The sequence below is a fragment of the Quercus robur genome, chromosome 3, assembly GCF_932294415.1.
Source record: "Quercus robur chromosome 3, dhQueRobu3.1, whole genome shotgun sequence".
Taxonomy (NCBI): domain Eukaryota; kingdom Viridiplantae; phylum Streptophyta; class Magnoliopsida; order Fagales; family Fagaceae; genus Quercus; species Quercus robur.
Genome location: NC_065536.1, coordinates 14729625 through 14748973, shown reverse-complemented (window position 1 = coordinate 14748973; position 19349 = coordinate 14729625).

Genomic DNA, 19349 nt, shown 5'->3' with positions numbered 1-19349 from the left:
AAAGTGCGATTTTGAGCAATAGTACATGACAAAAAATGATAACTGTCATATATAAAATTTGAAAAAAAAAAAAAAAAAGGAAAACTTCAGATGTTTAACGTGGGATAGAAAGTGGAAATTTTTAAAATAGTACATAGATAGAGAGAGAGAGAACGTGAGAGACTTTACAAGAATGGAATATTAGATTTAAAATTTTTTTCCCTAAAATTTAGCATTTTATTTTCTTTCAAAATCAATTATGTTAGTGCCTAAATATAAGGATATGGAAGGAGAAATTATAGTAGTAGTTTTATTGTAGGAGTCTTTTTTTTCCAAAATATGGAAGAGATTAAAAAAAAAAAAAAAAAAAGGAAAACGTGAGATGCTAAAAAGTAGGATTTTTAAAATAGTTCATGGATAGATGTATATATATATATATATATATATATTAAAAAAAAAAAACAAAGTACAAGATGTAAATACTTTGAATTTTCGAAAAAGAGAAAACAGTAAAAATGATTATATTTTTCATTACCAAACTAGCCTCTGAGCACGCGCGTGAGCGCGTGCTCAGAGTCTCTTCTATTTTTTGGGTAAGGGTTAATTTAGGACATTTATTATAATTTGGAATTATTACATTTTTCAATCACAAAAAAAAAAAAACCTAGGGGTGTGATGAGTGTCATGTGTGGAGAAATAATTTTCCAATCACACTCCTAGATTTTTTTGTGATGAAAAATTATTGTGATTGGAAAATTATTTCTCCACACATGACACTCATCACACCCCTAGGTTTTTTTGGTGATTGGAAAATGTAGTAATCCCAAATTATAATAAATGCTCTAAATTAACCCTTATCCAAATAATAGAAGAACCTCTGAGCACGCGCGTGAGCGCGTGCTCAGAGGCTAGTATATATTAAATGGAAGATTACATGCATATGGAAGTGTAGTTAAGTACCCGAAGAGTTCTAAACACTTACGTGAACAATAAATAAATAAACAAAAAATAAGGATGGAAGCCTTCGTCCTGTTACCTTATATATATATATAGGCAAAACTCAGAGAAAGTTCAATTAGAATCCAATTTTGCACCATGTCTCTAAATTTATGTGAGGACCACACTATAATTATCCACTTAAATTTGCATCATGTCTCCACTTAAGTTTTTTAATCTTTGTTCCAAGTGAGTTAATGAGTGCAAAATATTAAGAAAATCACGTATACTCAATAAAAATCATCACACAACAAAGATAACCACATGTTCTGTCTTATAAAAAACTAGAAAAAATATTATCATTGTTAAGTTATTGTTTTTCACATAACATTTATGTTGGCTTTATTCCATGACAAAAAGTGTTATAATTACATTAATTTATTTCCTTATATTTTGTGGGATTTATTGTAATGGGTGTAAGGTTGAATTTATTCAATCATGTGTTGGCTTTATTCCGTGCCAAATTTGCTTGTAATTTAGCAATTAAATACCCTGTATTTAGGTAGGATTTATGTAAGGGTTGTGTGTGAGAGAGTGTGAAGAAAACTCAAGATGTGTGCAATCAAAAGAGTCCTGCGACTAGATCTCGTGATTGACTCGCGACTAGCAAGTCACCAAAGTGGCACACGTGTGAAGCATGTAGGGGAGGTGAAGAGTCACTATAGACTTGAGACTCGTTCCAGTCACGAGGTTGAGTCGCTAGAATGCCTTGTTTGGATGAAAACTGACTTTTCGCATTCCTCATATGCATTACTATAAATACCCTTATACCCACGAAATGTAGAGAACATCCAGAGAGAATGTTGAGAAAGAAACCCTAGAGGAAAACAAGATTGACTTATCCACAATCTTCATCGTTTGATTCTCCAAATTCCTCTATTTTCACAATCTCCATTGAAATATCCTTGAGAGGTACATTTTGCCAAATCTTTATCTCACCTTACCCATATCAGTAGGAGGTATTTTGATGCTTGGGAAGTAGTTCAGAATGGACCAATTTACTTGGTTGATGCAATGGGCTTATTACGGGATCTAGGAAGCTAAAGAAGACAAGGTTCAGTGTAACCTTGTTGGAGCAAGAAGCTTGGAGGGCTTAGGTGCACTGGGTAGATTAGGCTTGGAGGGTCTTCTGCTATTTATTTATCCCAATTATATTCTTTAGATCATTTATCGCTTGGAGGGCGGCGAAGAAGTTTTTCGCCGAGTTCTTCAGTTTCCTCTTCGATAACACATCGCCATGTTATCATTGTGTTTGCATCTCTCTTCCCTTACTCTTTACCTTTTAATTGTTGCTGTGTTTGTAATTAATTATAGTTTAGAGTGTTTTACCAATCTAGTTATTGCTTATATTTCATATTCCACACATATACTGTTTGATTATAAGCTTGTATTGGTAATTTTATAATTGGGGGTCTAAACATTCATTAGTGTTTTGTACATTAATTGAACTTTCAATGAGTTTAATATTAAGTTGGTGAAGATTGCTCAAGACAGTGAAGTTCACGACTTGCTTGCGATGGACTCGCGAAAAGACGACCTACAAAAGGTCACATGAGAAGCATATGTTGGAAGCTGAAGAGTCAAGTGTCAGGCTGTATTTTGCAAGTCACTTCGCGACTTGACTAACCTGCAAGTGACTCGTGAAACTCTCTACCTATGCTATATATACCCTCATTACCCACAAGATTTATACCCTATGCTATACATAGGAGTTTTAATTTACATATATATAGCATAGGAGAACGTGATATCAATTTAAATTTGCGTTTTGAAAAAAGTTGACCGATACTGTGAATTGATAACGCGCATTTTTGGCGATTTGTAAAAACACATTTCCTTATAAATCGTCTAGCCAAACAACTTATAATCATCGTTTTCATTAAAAAACGCGCGTTTACCCAATCAAACCGCCCAACCAAACGGGCTCAAAAGTATTATGGAAACATGTATTGTGTTGTTTAAATAACAAAAATTGTTGTTTAAACAACACTAACAAAGAGGCCCATAATAATTTAAGTTTGAGCTATAGTGAGTTGCTAAAGATAGCAGTTCACTGCAGCTTAAAACTCAAAACAAAAAATAATTTTTTAATGTGGGGTGTTAAAAAAATAGTATTTTAATGTGTTGATGATTATAATTGTTGTTTATTGTGTTGGATATATTATTTTATTATTTTATTATATTATTTATATTATTTTAATATGTTAAATGTTAAAATATAATATTTGATGTTAGGTGTATTATAAAGTGATCTATTGAAATAGATAAACCCACACTATACCTTTAATGTGTTAACTTATCAGTTCATTAACATTTTCAGTCATTTCGTTGATTCATACCAATTTTTTATTAGTTAAACCCATGCTAAATCATTTTAACAGGCGTAACATTTCTTTTTTCTTTTTTTTTTAGCAAAACATTCTCTTTGTTATCATCCCCCTTTAAAAAACATGGAGAGAGTGTTGGCAGAAGGTAAAGTAGTAAAAAAGTGAGTACTATACAACTTGTCCAAGAAGAAACCAGTAATTATCTAATTCCCTTTTGTTTTGTTTTTTTATTTTTTGAGGCAACAGTAAGAGCCTTCAATAATGTTGCTAAATTCACTAAAAAGTCAATTTAAAAACCAATACCCTAAAAACAACTTCTACAGCAAAGAAGGCAAAGTTACAATAATTTAAGTTTGAACTACAATGAGCTGCCCTTTTGTTTTGTTTTGTTTTGTTTTTGTTTTTGTTTTTCGTTTTTTTTTTTTTTTTTTGAGGTAACAGTAAGAGCCTTCAATAATGTTGCTAAATTCACTAAAAGGTCAATTTAGCAACCAATACCCTAAAAACAACTTCTACAGCAAAGAAGGCAAAGTTACAATAATTTAAGTTTGAACTACAGTGAGCTGCTAGAGATAGCAGCTCACTGTAGCTTAAAACTCAAAACAAAAAAATAATTTTTTAATGTGGGGTGATAAAAAAATAGTATTTTAATGTGTTAATGGTTGTGGTTGTTGTTTATTGTATTAGATATATTATATTATTTTGTTATTTATATTATTTTAATGTGTTAAATGTTAAAATAAAATCTTTGATGTTGAGTGTATTATAAAGTGAGTATCAAAATAGATAAACCCACACTATACCTTTAATGTGTTAACTTATCACTTCATTAATATTTTCAATCCTTTCGTCAATTTATACCAATTTTTTATTAATTAAACTCACACTAAATCATTTTTAATGGGCGTAACATTTCTTTTTTCTTTTTTTGCAAAACATTCTCTTTGTTATCATCCCCCCTTAAAACATGGAGACGAAGTGTTAGCATTGATTGTTCCGGAAATTAAGTCCAAAAGTAGGTGGTAAAGAATTGAGATCAGGTGCAATACCCTAGGTATTGCACCTAATGTAATTGTAATCAATGGCTAAGATTGAAAGTTGAAAAAGTAACTTTCAATCTCAACCATTAAATAAAATATATTAAAGGAAAGTAAAAAAGTTAAAGTTAAAAAGTAAAAAATGTAAAAAAAATTGTGAAAGAAAGTGGGTGAATTGCATCAGGTGCAGTACCCTGGGTATTGCACCTGATGCAATTGTAATTAATGGCTGAGATTGAAAGTTGAAAAAGTAACTTTCAATCTCAACCATTAAATAAAATATATTAAAGGAAAGTTAAAAAATTAAGGTTAAAAGATAAAAAATGTAAAAAAAATTGTGAAAGAAAGTGGGTGAATTGCATCAGGTGCAATACCCTAGGAATTGCACCTGATCTCAATCCCTTTTTGACGGATTGAGATCAAGTGCAATACCTAAGGTATTGCACCTGATGCAATTGTAATTAATGACTAAGATTGAAAGTTGAAAAAGTAATTTTTAATCTCAACTATTAAATAAAATATATTAAAGGAAAATTAAAAAGTTAAAAATGTAAAAAAAATTGTAAAAGAAAGTGGGTGAATTGCATCAGGTGCAATACCCTAGGAATTGCACCTGATCTCAATCCCTTTTTGACGGATTGAGATCAAGTGCAATACCTAAGGTATTGCACCTGATGCAATTGTAATTAATGACTAAGATTGAAAGTTGAAAAAGTAATTTTTAATCTCAACTATTAAATAAAATATATTAAAGGAAAATTAAAAAGTTAAAAATGTAAAAAAAATTGTAAAAGAAAGTGGGTGAATTGCATCAGGTGCAATACCCTAGGTATTGCATCTGATGCAATTGTAATTAATGACTGAAATTAAAAGTTGAAAAAGTAATTTTCAATCTCAATTATCAAATAAAATATATTAAAGGAAAGTTAAAATGTTAAAAATGTAAAAAAAAAAAAAAAAAATTGTGAAAGAAAGTGGGTGAATTGCATCAGGTGCAATACCTAGGGTATTACACCTAATGCAATTGTAATAAATGGTTGAAATTGAAAGTTATTGAGATTGAAAGTTAGAAAAGTAACTTTCAATCTCAACCATGAAATAAAATATAATAAAGGAAAGTTAAAAAATTAAAGTTAAAAAGTAAAAAAATTGTGAAAGAAAGTGGGTGAATTGCATCAGGTGCAATATCACCCGATTCAATTGTAATCAATGACTGAAATTGAAAATTTAAAAAGTAACTTTCAATTTGAACGGTTAAATAAAATATACTAAAGAAAAGTTAAAAAGTTAAAGTTAAAATTAAAAAAAAAAAAATTGTGAAAGAAAGTGGGTAACCTTATCCCAATCCATGCTTTATATTAGAAAATGGGAGTGGGAGAGGCAGAGAAGGAAAAGTGGGTTGTGTAGAAATATATAAAGAAGAAAAGCAAAAGACGTGTGGAAATGGTGTATGAAGTTCACTTTCTTTCTGATCCATATTTCCCTTTTCTGATCCATACCTGTGAGCAGTACTCAACGGACCATATCAATGCGATTGTTTGAGTTAGAATTTTTCTAACCCCGCAGTGGGTTTTGTTTTTACACGAAGACAAAAGTGAAGAGAGAAGGATCAGGGGAGAAAAGAAAAGAGAGAAGGAGTTTCTCTCTCCTCAAAAAAAAAAAGATTATATTTACTGTGTCAGTTTAAAAAAAATACACACACATACCAAACACATAATTATACTTTTCCACACACTGAAACATGTTATTTGAAATATGGTACCAAACACATATTTTACATTATGAATACTTAAAACACGTGTTATCAACACTTTTTAAAAAGAAAAGAAAATAAAGAGGAACTTGCAAAAAATAGAACCTGAAAATTTGTTGAAGCCTCTGACAGTAAATGTCTTTAATCTGAAGAAAAAGAAAGGAGGATGTAGAGCTAAACTAAATGTCTTCAATTTGAAAAAAAAAATGAGAGAGAGAAAGTGAGATAGAAACTGCAAAGCGTACGTGAGTTTGTGGTTTTCAAATGTAGGAGTTTTAATAGCGCGTGCTCAGAGGCTCTTCTATTTTTTGGGAAAGGATTAATTTAGAGCATTTATTATACTTTGGAATTATTACATTTTTCAATCACAAAAAAAAAAAAAAAAAAACCTAGGGGTGTAATGAGTGTCATGTGTGGAGAAATAATTTTCCAATCACAATAATTTTTCATCACATAAATATCTAGGGGTGTGATTGGAAAATTATTTCTCCACACATGACACTCATCACACCCCTAGGTTTTTTTTTGTGATTAGAAAATGTAATAATCCCAAATTATAATAAATGTTCTAAATTAACCCTTACCCAAAAAATAGAAGAGCCTCAAGCGCGTGCTCAGAGGCTAGTTTTTTACTAATAAATTTTGTAAGGTTATATGTAATGAATAAATAAGAAAAGAGGAAAATTATCTTATGAGAGATTCTCATGAAACCTCTCTCGTACATTATGTGTGGGTTTCCTATACTGTCGTTACATGTCTCCCACAAACCCACCTAAAATGTTTTTCCTTTTGATATGTTTGTAGTCATTTTGTTTGGAATTTTTTTATAAAAGCTTCATAAAATTTATTTGTTACTAAAATTTTGATCCGCCTTATATTTTTCTTTTTCACAATCTCCCTACTAAAATGTTTGGATAATCAAATTTAATGGTTACTAAAATATACTCAGAATTATCTATATCACTCTTAGCTAACTTGCACTCTCAAATGACAAAAAATAAAAAAATAAAAAGGGAATAATATAAAAAATAAAAAATGAAGAATTTAATGCAACATAAAAAATGAAAAGAATTCTAAAATGAAAGAAAGAAAATAATCAAACAAAATGGTATATGCCATTCGGTTAGTAAAATGTAAACAAAATGATTTCAAAAATTTGTTTGTGCCCTCTACTAAGTCCACAATCAAAAGGTAGTTTCTCAATAAAATGAATAAATGGTAAAAAAAAGTCAGCTACTTACAATACATAATATTTACTTTAAAAAAAATACATCTCTCTTAGATCAAAAGCCAGGGCAGGATCTTGCTAATATCCTCATGTTCTTTGCACATGTACATAACATCTGCAAGAAAAAAAAAAATGGTAAGACCTGGGCTCCACACAAAGCACAAAATGGTGTTGTAGAATAGAGGCCAAAGATGCAAATGTTCAATCCGAAATAAAACCAAATAAATTGTGCAAGCAAAGGAATGATTAAGTGGCACAACCATCCATTGAGTTCCATTGATTTTCTTATGAAATCAAAGAATTAATGGGATTTTGAGGAATGCTCTGCATATTGGGTTCCACAGTTTGCTAACAGCATCACACTTGGTCTTGCCTAGCTTGCAATTGAGATTATTTAAATTTTTGTTCAAAAAAATTCTAAAATAAATTTATTACAACATAAATAAAAAAGAAACCCTACTCACCATATATTCTGTATGACAATGGTTGCAACCCGAGGCATTAAAAATTGGATAACAATGAATGGAACTCAAGAGAAGACACGTTGAGAGCAAAAATAGATACAATATTTTAAAGCATCAATTGAATGTAAGAAATAGAAAACTAAAAAACATTATAAGTAAAAGAATAATATTTTCTTATATACTTATCCGGATAATCTTGGAAGTCAAGTAATGAAGTCTTTTGTTATTCCAGTGCAATAATATTCTATTCGGTTTTTTTTTTTTTTTTTTGATATATCCAGAAGAAGAAGAAGATGAAAAGGAAGGAGGATATAACATGAAACTTAAATAAAATAAAATAAAAACTAGATAAGCAAAAGAAGTTAAAGAGAAGTTAAAATTTTTAAATTTGAAAGTAAACCAGTTTCTTAGGAGTAAAACATGGGAGAGTGGAATTCAAACAATTTGTTAGGAGTAAAATGTGGGAGTGGAATTCAAACGTGTTAAGGTTTTTTTTTTTTTTTTTTTTTTTTTTTTTCAAAATAGAAACGTGGTAGATAATTTTTTTGATACAACGTGGCTTTTTTCATTAGGTTTTTTGTTTTCAATTTTTATCAATTTAAGATTTTAAACCATTTCTTATGATTTAGAGATAAAGATAAGTTTATTAAATTAAGGGTATTTCATTAGGGTTTTTTTTTTTTTTTTTTAACTGAACGTGAGGTTTTTTCTAAGAATAAAATATTAGAAATTTTACTATTTAGTTGTGTTTTTTTTTTTACTCAACGTGAGGTTTTTTTTGTAAGAATATAATATTAGAAACATGTGTTAGAATAAGTGGGTTAGTAGAAGTGTTCCTATTTTGTAGGTAATGTTTTGTCAAATTTATCTAAAATTTAGGACTCTTTAAATTGATAATTTTACATGTCTAACCCTACTATTTTACATGTCCATTCCAATGACTCCTCAATGCAATCCAAAAAGTTTGTGCATACGTGAACCTAAGAGAGATAAAAGAATTAGGGAACCAAGTATTATTATTTTTTTTAAAAAAAAAAACTTTAATTAACAAACCAACGTTAGCATGCATGTTATTAAAGAGAAGTTAAAAATTTTTAAATCATATTATATATAATAAAAGTTGGGCTTAGACGCCGTGATTGCGCCACGTGGCTTCACCAAATTGCAGAAATTTTAATAAATTTTTAGATTTTAGGAATAGATATATACATATTTTTTGGATAAATATGACAAATCAGAATAAAGTAGTATTTCATTTACAACTATAACAGTTATGTCTATCTAAAATATTATCAACAAAACCTAAAATATATAATAAAAGTTGGGCTTAGACGCCGTGATTGCGCCATGTGGCTTCACCAAATTGCAGAAATTTTAATAAATTTTTAGATTTTAGGAATAGATATATACATATTTTTTGGATAAATATGACAAATCAGAATAAAGTAGTATTTCATTTACAACTATAACAGTTATGTCTATCTAAAATATTATCAACAAAACCTAAAATCAATAAAATAGAACTAACTAAGGATAGAATTTAAATAAAAAACAGAGATAAAAAAAACGTAAAAGAAAAAAAAAAAGGAACAAATTTGCATTTTTTTTCTTAAGTTTCTTTAAAAAATGTAAAAGGAAAAAAAAAAAAAAAAAAAGATACAATTTGCATTTTACAGTATTAATATTCAGTCCCACCCGCCACCTCTTTTTTTTTTTTTTTTTTTTTTTAAACAAAGATTAACAACACAGTCTCACTACCATACTCGGACTCTCTCTATCTATTTCGGCAAAGCATGCCTTTTTCCTGGCCAAGACTTTATCCTAAAATATATATATATATATATATATATATATACACATAAACTACTACTTTTTCAACAGAATAGAATTACCAAAGGATAAAATTTAAATAAAAAAGAGAGAATTTAAGTTTCACCTAAACTATTTCTTTTTGTTCATATCATCTTCTTCACAATCTAAAATTCCCACTATATATACACAGAGTTTTTTTGTGTTTCATTATTTCTACTACATACTTTACAATTATTTGCTATATTCAAGAATAGATATATACATATTTTTTGGATAAATATGACAAATCAAGTAATGGAAGAAAATAGTATTTCATTTACAACTATAACAGTTATGTCTATTTAAAATGTTATCAACAAAACCTAAAATCAATAAAATAGAACTAACTAAGGATAGAATTTAAATAAAAAAAGAGAGATAAAAAAAAACATAAAAGAAAAAAAAAAGAACAAATTTGCATTTTTTTTCTTACGTTTCTTTAAAAAAATGTAAAAGGAAAAAAAAAACAATTTGCATTTTACAGTATTAATATTCAGTCCCACCCGCCACTTTTTTTTTTCCTTTTTAAACAAAGATTAACAACGCAGTCTCTCTCTCTCTCTCTCTCTCTCTCTCTCTCTCTCTCTCTCTCTCTCTCTCTCTCTCTCTCTCTCTCTCTCTCTCTCTCTCTCTCTCTCTCTCTCTCTCTCTCTCTCTCTCTCTCTCTCGGCAAAGCATGAAAGCATGACTTTATCCTTTTCCAACTGCCAAGACTTTATCCTGAAATATATATATATATATATATATATATATATATCATAAACTACTACTTTTTGAATAGAATAGAATTATCAAAGGATAGAATTTAAATAAAAAAGAGAGAATTTAAGTTTCACCTAAACTACTTCTTTTTATTCATATCATCTTCTTCACAACCTAAAATTCTCACTATATATACACATATATATACACAGAGTTTTTTGGTGTTTCATTATTTCTGCTACATACTTTACAATTATTTGCTATATTCTTCCTTTCTCCTCTCTACCCTACCTACAACCTTGTAGGTAATTTTTTTTTTTCCTTTCATCAAATTGAATAGATTTTGTGTATTTGTTGCCTTTTTATTATATATAATATGATTTTTATCAACAAGTTTTATAAATAGGTTCAAATTATATGTTTGATCACACCTTTTAGTGTTTTTTTTTTTAGAAGTCAATATAACAAGCAATATATTTGTATTTTTTTAATTTCTTATTACATGATTATTTGTTGTTGACATCAATATTTTATAATGGATTTAATTTTTTATGGCTTTTGTTTGGTGCTTTGTTCCATGTAATCTATATTCTTTAATTAAAAGCAAAATTTACTGTCAAACATGAAATTGGATACAAGAGAATCCATTCGTCCACATTTCTATGTAAGTCTATATTTACTTAAGTCCATTTTTTTAAAAGTTAAAAAATTTTGATATTTTTTCATTAATGAATTGAGGTTTTGGTTTAATTTTTTTTTCAACCATTTCAATTATTGAATTCATTATTATTTCATGTGTAATATTAATATCTGTGTTTTTTTTATGATAAAAAAATAATATATGTGTTCTTAAAGGTTAAAACACAATACAGTTGCAAACATTACTTTAAGTTAGGGTGTTATATTTATTTATTAGTAAGTTAGAGTGTTACATTAAGTTAGAGTATTATATTTTTATTTATTATTAATTTAGAATGTTACATATGGATACATATGAATAAGAAATAAAAATTAAATTTCTTTTGAGTGTATAATTACAATTTATTTTTTAATCTTAAATTTTGAATTAATTATGTTTTCATTTTATTTTTTATTAAATTTAATTATATTATCAAAATATTTTTTATCAAGCCGTGCATCGCACGGGCATAATACTAGTTTGATAGTAAAGCAGTTTCTTAGGAGTAAAACATGGGAGAGTGGAATTCAAACAATTTGTTAGGAGTAAAATGTGGGAGTGGAATTCAAACGTGTTAAGGTTTTTTTTTCTATTTTTTTTTTTTTGAATTTGAAAAAAAAAAAAGGGTCGGCCAGAGTTTTTGTTTTTTTTTTTTACAAAACGTAGGATTTTTTTTTTTCAAAATAGAAACGTGGTAGATAATTTTTTTGATACAACGTGGCTTTTTTTGTTTTCAATCACCACCAACATTTCAAAATTAAATTTTAAAAAAAAAAGAAAAGAAAAAAAAAAGAGTTAACGTGATACATATATATATAAAAAATAGAACTCAAGGTTGCTACATACCTAAATAAAAAAATTTAACGCCAAAAACATATACATTCAGTCACCTCCAACATTTCAAAATTACATTTAAAAAAAAAAAGGATAGTTAACGTGATACATTAAAAAAAAAAAATGTAGAACTCAAGGTTGCTACATACCTAAATAAAAAAATTTAACGCCAAAAACATATACAATGATGGTAAAAAAAAAAAAATTATATATATATATATATATATATATGAAGAAGGAAAAAAAAAAAGAAGTGAAGTGAGGAAGGAGAAGGAAATAGTAATTGATCATACTGTTTTTATTTCAATTCAAATTTTTTAAATAAAATGTAAACAAAGGCTATTAAAGGAGGTAAGGGAAGTCATACTGTTTAACTGTTTACGAATGATTTTGAATGCTTCTTTTGTAGTATAAGGCAGCCCTGTCTTTGGATCACAATACCTACAACATGAAATGACAATTCATTAAGAAGTGCAATGGTAAAGTATATGAAGGAACCATTTATTTCAAAATTACATTTAAAAAAAAGAAGAAGAAAAAAAAAAGTAGAACTTAAAGAAAGTCAATTATAAACAAAAGAAAAGAAAATAAAGAGGAACTTGCAAAAAATAGAACCTGAAAATTTGTTGAAGCCTCTGACAATTAATGTCTTTAATCTGAAGAAAAAGAAAGGAGGATGTAGAGCTAAACTAAATGTCTTCAATCTTAAAAAAAAAAAAAAAATGAGAGAGAGAAAGTGAGATAGAAATTGCAAAGCGTACGTGAGTTTGTGGTTTTAAAATGTACGTGAGCCTACCCAATTGGGTTTTAGTTTGTGGCTTGAGATAAGACCAAAGGGAACAAATAAGACTCTAGCTCCAATGGGTTTTGGATTTATCTGTCAACTCTTGACAAGTCCAAAGTTACCATTAATTATATTTAATACCACTATATAAATATAATTGCACTCTAAGCCTTATTAATAAATTAAATCCCAAGACTCCAATAATATCATTTGACCCCTCTATGAAATATCCATAATGAACAAGGTTATAATGAACTATCATTTTGTAAACAACTATTTTATCCTTGAGTACCCGGTTTAATATTTTAGTTATTCATATTTATTGAAATCCAATTTCAATAAATATAAAATTTAGTAACTTCTTACTAAAGTAGGAGCCCTAAATAAGCAGTTCTCATTAAACTTATCTCAAAGGAATATTTCGTATCTCTATAAAAAGAAATTATAGATTCCATATTGAGAATATGTGTTTCCTCAACACTACGAGTGGTTACCCAACATACTAAGGTTTTGACCGTCAATATTAGATCTCACTCCTGATATATCAAAATAACCTACATTTCAATTTATTATCCTCTCAGGATTGAGAGTCTATGAAATTAGAAGTCGTGAGATTAATCATTCAGATGACAGTTGTTGATTGAATAATTAATCTCATAGTGGTCCAGTTCAATATGTCTTAACACTTAAGACACATCAACACGTCAACTAGAAGTTTCACTTCCATGATCAAGACAAATCATCTTAGTTGATGTGTTATAATCTTCGCAGATGAAACACCCAATTTCATCACCAATTACGAACTATGTTTTGAGTTTACAAGGAACTTGCAGTTAAATTTCAACTATGCTATTTTTCACCTATGCTATATATACCCTCATTACCCACAAGATTGTAAGGAGGCTATTCAAAAGAAAATCCTAGAGAGGTTTTTACAACACACCCACCTTGTTAGAGAGAGCTACTTATCCTCAATAGAGAAATCTTTGTAGTCTCTTCTCTTTTCCCTCTCTCATTGTTATACCTTGAAAGAAGATCTGTACCCAAACACAACCTATACCTATTCAGAGTGTAGATAGTGTTTTAGAGCTTGGGAAGCATTAGGTATTTGCCATAAAAAGCCGATGAGGCTTGGCAAATGCAATCGGGTGGTATTGCAGGATCTGGGAAGCTAGTGAAAACAAGACTTCGAGAAGTCCATTGGCAGCTAAAACTTGAGGGGCTCAAGTACTTTGGGTAGATTAGGCTTGCAGGGTCTTTTTGGTGTCCTTGTACTCCAACTTATTCACTAGTGGATCATTTCGACTTGGAGGGTTGCAAAGAGGTTTTTCATCAAGTTCTTCGATTTTCTCTTCGATAACACATTGTTGTGTTATCTTGTTTGCTTCTCTCTTTCTTTACTCCTTGTGCTTTACATTCATTTGTTGATGATGTGTGCTTATGCACCAAGAAATAGTCCTGGTTAATTGTGCCTTAATTACTCTTATTCCATACTTAGATAAGTTAGAATAAAAGCAATTAAGCCGTGTTTTTAAAATTGGGGCTCTAAACAAGCTATAATGTTTTATACTATTTAAGCTTTCAATTGGTATCAAAGTGGGTATACTTGTTTTAGTTTAAATACCTAAGTGTAATCCTTGACCCTTTGTTTGTATTGCCATGGATAGTGCTTTGTGTGCTTCTTTACATGTTGTTAATGATGTCGATTATAACCTGCCATATATTTGTGAAAATGCTTCTATGAGTTTTTATCCTCATCCTTGTGATGACAAGTTACATAACTCTTTGGGTGTTATTAAAATTCTGATAGGCCAACAATGTATTGACCCCATTGTGATGAATTAATTGATTAATTAGCCAAATTTATTAATTAATTAAATTAACATGCAAAATACGTGGCAACACAAACAAATCACCAATTAAACTAAATATGCAGCAAAAATTAAATTGACACGGTGATTTGTTTACGAATGGGGAAAACCTACATGGCAAAAACCCCACCAAGTGATTTTAAGGTCACCACTCCCGAGAATCCACTATTATCAAAACAAGCGGTTACAAGTAAAGGAATCCCAGTACCTTATACCGGCCTACAGTTGAACCCTTACCCCAATACCCAATTGGACTTGTTCTGTAGTGACAATCTCTCCTTTTAAATGCACGACTCATAGTACGTGACTAACTAATAGATGCACGGATCCCAGTATGCGACTTGATCACCAACTTGAGAAAGGATATTGGCCGCAAAGTTCTTCAGTTCATCACATGATGAAGATCACGAACCTCTTTGGTCACAAAACCCTAAGGTGTACAAACACAACAACTTCTTCAAGAGAAAGATGAACTAAGGCATATGTCTCCGATTCACAATATGCTTGTGAAAAACTATTGCATTGAGTTGCATTAGCTGTGACAGCCCTTAAAACAATCCTTATATATATTTAGGGTTGTGAGAAAAGAAACTTGAACACATACTCACGGATTGGAGTGAAATCAGCTTTAAAAAACTGAGTTTCATAAACCTCGACAGATAGGGTATCTATTGAGCTAGTTGTCAAGCTTCGGGCTTCACAACTTTTTAAATCTCAATAGATGCTAGCTATTGAGTTTTAAAATCCTGAACTTTCTCATTTGATTCTTGGACAGACTTGCATGGTTTTAACACTTGAACTTGAAACTTTGTTTCTTGAAGCATTAAACACATCCTAGATCTACCCAATTACAAGTAAAGTGCGTTTTGTCAAAAGATTAGCCAATTACATAAAATATTGACATATGTTCCTAACATCAAATCACTTATGTCCTAACAAATTCCAAATGTCAAACTTTTGAAGAAAAAGTCTAAGAAATTTCATGAGAATTTAAGCAAGTTCATTTGTGAAAAAGATGATTTGATTGCTAAGCTCAATAAATCCAACAAATTGGTTAAAAAGTATAAGAAACTTGCTGAACATTCTCTTAAAAAATTAAAGGAGTTTGAATGTTTAAATGTGGACTTGGATGCTAAACTTTTTTTGTCTAACAAACTTGTTGATGATCTTAAATGTGAAAATGAATCTCTTAAGATGCATGTCAAGTGTTTGATTGCTAAACCTATTGCTAAAAATGAAGAAAATCTTTGTTGCAATCATGTTGTGTTGCTCGATTTTATGCCTATTGTGAGTTCTACCTCTAAAGACAAATCGGTGTACATTCCTCCATAAAAAAGAAATCAAAAAGTGGAGAGAAAGGCTCTTAAGCCAAAACCATTGTTTAGGTCTCGTCCTAGGGATTTGAATGGATCTAGGTTTGTTCCTACTTGCCTCCATTACAGTGTGATCGGTCACATAAGACCTCAATTTTCTATGTTGAAGAGAGAACAAAACCATGTTGCTAGATCCTTCCCTAGAAAGCCTAGTGGACCTAAGCAAATTGTTTGTCATCATTGTGGTGCTTTTGGTCATTTAAGACCTTATTGCTCTAAGCTTCAAGCTCTTAAAAGAATCAAAAGAAAAGAGAAACTTGAGCTTCTTGGAAGTTGTGCTAAGAAAGTAAAACCAGATTTTGGTGAAAATAGTAAGTTGTTGAAGAAAATTTTTAATGCACCTAACTCCTTGTCTATGTGCATCTTCGATTCTTATTCTCTAATCCCTCGTCTCACTTCTCATGAGACACTCACTCTAAGCACTTGTTCCGTTTGGGTGAGAAATGGTTCCTATGATTGAGTTTTTACTCTTTTGGTCCTTAATCTAATTCTTTCTATCTTTGTAGGACTTTTCATGCATTGAATGCTATATCCTCATGCATTTGTGCATCATACATCTCTTTATAAGCATTTTTTTTATCTCACTTTATTGCATTTGTTTTATGTGAATAAAACCACATAAAAAGTGAAAAATCCAAAAAGTTTGATCATGTTTGATTGAGCACATATCTCATATGAGTTTGATCTAGTAATTTCGTACTAATGATGCAGTATATTTACGAGCTTAGCTTGGTATGTATGCACGTATATTGAATGTGAGTGAAATCTAAAAATCTATGTTTGATTGTTGTAAATAGATCTTCAAGCTTGTCATGAATGTCTAGCCAATAGTTTTGATTGATCTTGATACATGCATAAACTTGATCTTATATATCTCCTCACATTTAATTTTATATCAAAAAGCTCTTCAAACTTGAATCTCTAAAAAGAGAGAGCTGAAAAAGCCTTGCTTCGAAAACTAGTTAGACTAGGAAAAGGTGGAGCAAAATGTATGATGCCAAAGCCAAAGGCATATTCTTCAAAGAAATTTAAAAAATTTCATGGCATCGATGCTCAAAAATTGAGTTGTATTGATCAAAGAATGAAAAATGGAAGCCAAATGAAAGCTTTCAATCATTGTAAACACTTTGGTGATGAATCATATACGTTCATTTCTACTAATGAGATAGGTCACTTGACTTTGTGCTATTTGTGTATGACTTGATTGAATTAATCATTGAAGCTTCATGCTAAACTATGGACTAATTCATACTTGATACTCACACACAACACACAAGTCTAATGTTCAATGAATATTTATTTCATTTGTGTGATTTTACATATTTAAATATGATGCATGTGTGCTTAAGCTTATAATGGTCAAATCAAAAAAGATTTTTGTTCATTTTATTTGCTTTTGAAAGTGATTTGTATAACCTATGTTTTTCAAAGTTTTTCAAGTTGATTTTGTGTGAAAAACATGATTTCTAGATGTTTTCACAACTCATTTCGCAAAGTGGTATAAGTCCCAGCCCATCGCGAGTTTAAATGGTTCAATTCTCAAGTTTTTCAACTTTGGACAAAGAGTTTCACGATTGTTTCGTGACTTAAATCTGATCCATGAAAATTTTGCATCTCATTTTGTGGGTCACTAAGTCTCCAAATTTTTCACGACTAGTTCGCGAGTCGGTGACTCGTAAAATGCCTAGAATCAGCTTTTTAAAGGGCAATTCATGGAACATTTGTTTTAAACTTCTCTCATCTTCTCAAAAACCTTTATTTCAATGTTTATACATCAAAACACAACTAAATTCATTTGTTTTTCATTCCATTAATATCTCTAAGGTCATCTTTAACTATTTTCTTTGATTTTAATCCTTGGATTATGTTTTTGGGGGTCTTATGTTTATAATTGGGGTTTTCTCAAATGGGGTTTGGAAAACTTAATTTTTGTCAAATTTTTTGTATGGGATTTGTTTCTTTTGATGATTTGCTCTGGATATTGGCCCTTTGTGGCAACAAGAACATGTATTAAGGGTAGATTTCGCCATGTTCATACATTTCATTGTATATAGGGTGTTAGTGTGCATGCTAGGTGTTTGATTAATTACCTTTTAGGCATTTTCTCACTTGTTTGGACTTGTATGAGTACCAAACTTTACGGTTTTTCATGTTTTCTCATTAGGAACATGTTTGGTTTATTGGTTGTGTATTTTACACATCTCACCCCACATATGCATTTCTCATGCCTTGTTCATGCATTACACATAGACACCATATGTACACACCTTAGCTACCCTTGCCATGCCTTGGTCTGTATATTATTTCCACATCCTTAGCATATCATGTTTACTTTATGATTTTTAGCATTTTGTTTTTAAGGTGTTTTGTCTTTTGTTTGAACTTCATTTCTCATTTATCTTGTGCCCCATATGCATCATATCCTTGTTCATATCTTCTTTTCTTTCCCTCCTCCTTTTTAGATTATTTGTCTATTCGTGACTAAAAGGGGAGATTATAGTCATTTTTATATGACTCTTGTGCACATTTTCAAGAGGAGAAATTTTATTTCTTGTGCACATTCCTGGGGAGAGAAATTCTTGGGGGAGATGCATATACCAAGGGAGAGAAGACATCTTTTAATGAGAAAACCTTGTTTTGTTTAGTTTTACTTTATGTTTGTTTTCTTGTTGTCTTTATGGTGCTGAGTTACTTTTAGTATCTATGTTTTGTTGTTCTCATCACATCGTATTTGTGTGTTGGACATGCATACATCCTTATGCTATTGTGCTTTATTTGATTGCATGTTTAGATGATCATTTGCTTTACTAAGTGATCATTGTAGTCATTTCCATATGACTATCATGTGTTTGATCAAGTTGCTCATGTGCTTCACATCATGTTTACTTGATCACATTTTACTTGTTAGTTTATACTTGTCCTTTTATTACTTGCTTTACCTTGAGGATCTAATGTGTTTTGTGCAAGTATTTTAGGTCATAGGTATATATGTTCCAAGTTCATCACAGGTTTTAGATTTAGGTGTTAGTGAGTTTTGCCATTGTTCCCAAACTCACGTCTAAGTCTAGAGTCTGTTTAGGGGTGTTTTGTCACGGAATAGCCAAAGAGGGAGATTGTTAAGTTATTATTTTTCACATAACATTTTTGTTGGCTTTATTTCATGACAAAAAGTGTTATAATTACATTACTTTATTTTCCTGTATTTTGTGGGATTTATTGTAATGGGTTTAGTATTAAATTGGTGAAGATTTCTCAAGACAATGAAGTTTGTGACTTACTCACGACTGACTCGTGAGTAGACGACCTGCGAAAGGTCACATGAGAAGTACATGCTGGAAGTTGAAGAATCGAGTGTTAGGCTGTATTTCGTGAGTCACTTCGCGACTTGGCTAACTTGCGAGTGACCCACAAAACTCTCTACCTGGATGATTTTAAGTATAACTCTTATACCTTTTACCCATACTATATATA